The 3,748-nt window shown below is 40.3% G+C and overlaps 1 pseudogene; it reads left to right on the forward strand.

The window, feature by feature from the left end:
• Positions 1 to 1,287: 1,287 nt before the first annotated feature.
• Positions 1,288 to 3,248, forward strand: LOC106319606 (annotated as a pseudogene).
• The last annotated feature ends 500 nt before the right edge of the window (positions 3,249 to 3,748 follow it).

Consider the following 3,748-nt stretch of genomic DNA (forward strand, 5'->3'; position numbering starts at 1 on the left):
CTGTCACTGTCCGAACTATCATCAAAATCCTTGGGGTTTACGTTTTTTTCATTTAGGTAGACTACTTCGTGCATCAATAACCTATCAGCCTCTTGTGTATCCTCTGTTATTTCCTTGATTCTATTTTCGTATGTCTCTTGAAGCTTCAGAAGTCTATCAGGACAACTGGACGCAAAGTGTCCCTTCTTGTCGCACCTAAAACATGTAATTTTTGATATGTCAAACTCCTGATAGGATCTTCCTCGTCCTCGTCCTCTTCCATACGAACGTCCTCCTCTTCCTCTGTTTCGAAACTCTCCATTGTAGTCTCGATTCTCTGAGTTTGCATACATAAGCTTACTCTGTTCTTCATGACCATCTTCATCATCCTCTCCAACCCGCTCCTCATAAGCTTTTAATCTACCAATGATATCTTCAAAGCTTGTTACCTTAAGATCAAGTACTTGTTCGAGGGACGCCACGATGTGTATGTATTTCTTTCTAGGTAGACTCTTGAGAAATTTCTTGACGAGCTTTGTTTCCTCAATGTTTTCCCCTAAAGATGCAGATTTTGAAGAAATCTCCGATAGCTTGCCAACGAAGTCATCGATTGTATCGGTTTCCTTCATCTTCAAGCGATCGAATTCTGCCATTAGGGTTTGTAAACGAGCTTCTCTGACTCTGTCTGCTCCTATATGTCGGGCTTTAATGGCATCCCAAACCTGCTTCGCGGTATCTAACTCTCCGACCTGCAGGATAAGCGCTTCTGGAATGGATTGGAAGAGAAGAGCTGTGGCCATATCGTTTTTTTCAGGCTCGATCGTCTCACTTTCAACGGTTTCCCATACTTTGTGAACCTTGAGAAGAACCTTCATGCGCATTGTCCAAACTGTATAATTAGTTGATGTTAACATTGGACACTTTATGGATGATGGCCCTTCTTTTGATCTCGTCGGTATGGTCGTGATGTCTCCCATCTTTGTTGAATCTGATTTCTGATTGCTCTGATACCAATTATTGGCTGAACTCACAAGATTATAGAATAACTTCTTTATTAACTTAAGAAAATCTCTCAAAACTTAAGTTCTCACAATAATCTCTCTCACTTATAAGTTCATGTCACAACTCAACATCTTCTTATATAGAGATCTTAAAACTCCTAAACTTAACAGTAAAACCTTTTATCCTAATCCTAATACAAGTAGGATTAGTATGACTTGAGTTTCAAGCTACTTTCAAGTTTATCTCTAACACTCTCATCCTCTTTAAATATCAGACTAGCTTCTATTTCACTCTTAATGCTTAATGATGATGTGAATGAAGTGTCACCATGAGACCTTCACCTCCGATCGCATCTCATGAGAGTTATCCTTAGGTATCTTGTAATCGGTTTGTGGTTTCAAAAAGAAGAGGTTATAGAGAGTTCCGATCATCGAACTTTATCAGAGAGGTTATGTTGTCTGTATGGATGGGGACACAAGCCGATGAAGTTTTCCCTGAAGCTTGGCATTCAGATTCCATTACGGTGAGCGGAGACAACGTGGTGATCACACGGTCTAAAGTCTATCTATCTCCGAGATTATGGTATTTGCGAGTAAATGTCATCGAGGCTCAAGATTTGGTTCCTTTGCATGGAAACATAAACAATCCTGAGGTTTTAGTAAAATGGTTTTTAGGGAACGTTGTCGTGAGGAGCAGGGTTTCGTAGACACAGACCAAGAGTCCGGTTTGGAACGATGATTTGTTGCGGTTGAGCAGTTTGAAGACAGTTTGATACTTAGCTTGGAGGACAAGTTAGGTCAAAAAGAAGAGTGTTTAGGGAAATGTGAGGTAAAGTTATCTCAGGTTGAGAGAAGGGTGTTGCCAGGACGTGTACCGCATATGTGGTACAACCTTGTCGGGGACTCGGGGGGATTCAGGGGGAGGATTCATTTGCAGGTTTCTTTGGACGGAGGTTACCATGTGCTGGACGAGTCGATTCAGTATAGTAGTGACTACAGAGCTTCCGCTAAACTTCTAGGGAAACCATCTATTGGTGTGTTGGAGCTTGGAGTCATCAGTGCATCAGGTTTGATGCCTATGAAGTCACGGGACGGTCGTGGAACGCCTGATGCGTATTGTGTGGCGAAATACTGACAAAAATTGGTGAGAACACGGACCATTGTTGATACTCTTAGTCCAAAATGGAACGAGCAGTATACTTGGGAGGTTTATGACCCTTATACTGTTATTACCATTGGTGTTTTTGACAACATGCATTTATTAGTATCAGGAAACGCAAACGTCCGAAAGATTCAAGAATCGGGAAGATCAGGATCCGTTTGTCGACTTTGGAGACCCAGAGGATATACACGCATTGTATCTGCTCATTGTTTTAAAACCAGATGGTGTGACGAAAATGGGTGAGATTCAGCTCGCGGTTAGATTCTCATGCACTCCAGCGATTTATATGCTTCAGAAATACTCAGAACCGTTGATACCAGAGATGCATTACCTAACTCCATTGTCAATCTATCAGCTAGACAGTCTTAGGCATCAAGCAACTCATATACTATGTTTGAAATTAAGCCGGACCGAGCCGCCTCTAGGAAGAGATGTGATTGAATATATGCTTGATTTTGGATCTAACATTTGGAGTATAAGACGAGGACGAGCCAATTTCGAATGGCTTATCACTTTCTTCACCGGGTTTGTTGATTCTTGGATTTGGTTTGATTCGGTTTGCAAGTGGAAGAGTCCGGTAACAACTATCCTTGCACATTTCATCTTCTTGTTCATTGCGTTTCTCCCTAACGTTGCGTCACGTCTCTGCTACTGTACTGCTTCGTGATCGGGTTTTATCGGTATCATTTGAGACCGAGACATCCTCCTCACATGGATATAAAGCTGTCCAAAGCAGATTCTGCTTTACCTGATGAGCTAGACGAGGAGCTTGATGGGTTTCCAGGTGCAAAGTGTGGGGATTTGATGAAGAAAAGGTATGATAGATTAAGAGGAATAGCAGGGAGGATGATGATGGTGTTAGGTGATTTGGCTACGCAAGGAGAGAGAGTGAAGAATCTGTTGAGTTGGAGAGATCCTAGGGCAACATTTCTGTTTTCCATGTTTTATTTGGTTGCTTGTGGAGTAATCTTCTTTGTGTCCATGAAACTGTTGCTGACTTTGCTTGCCTTCTACGTCATTGGACACCCTAGGCTTAGGGTTTTTGATATCCCTTCGGTTCCTCAAAACTTCTTTAGGAGCCTTCGAGAGCGGATAGTTTGTTGTGATTTTTCTCTCTTTATTCTACATTGGTTTCTTTTAAATTGTATTTTTTTGTCATCTTTTATATTGTACTTGATATTCTTCATTTTATTAATTTACTTTATAATAATTTCTTTCAAATGTGTTACTAATCTTTTAAAAAGTTAAAGATCTTTAATCGACTCGAATTTACCGAAGCAAACTAAAAATCTATTTAAAAAGAGTGATTTTTGTTATAGATCATATTGTGGATGTCCATAACCAGCCCGGTTCATAACCGGTCCAATGCTAGAGAGAGAGAGTCGACCGTGAAGAGAGAGAGAAAAAATCGGCATCTTGCATTTTTCTTATTAGATTATGATTTGTACTATTTCCATATTTCTATTTCCTTTCTTTAGTCTTTCCATTATTCTATGACGGTGCAATTCCCTATATATAAAGGGCTCCTTATGTTTATGAATAAGACAGAAACATAGATTCTATTCTCTAGTTTCACAACACGTTATCAGCACGATTACGCTCTAAA

Source organism: Brassica oleracea, unplaced genomic scaffold, assembly GCF_000695525.1.
Source record: "Brassica oleracea var. oleracea cultivar TO1000 unplaced genomic scaffold, BOL UnpScaffold00418, whole genome shotgun sequence".
NCBI classification, from domain to species: domain Eukaryota; kingdom Viridiplantae; phylum Streptophyta; class Magnoliopsida; order Brassicales; family Brassicaceae; genus Brassica; species Brassica oleracea.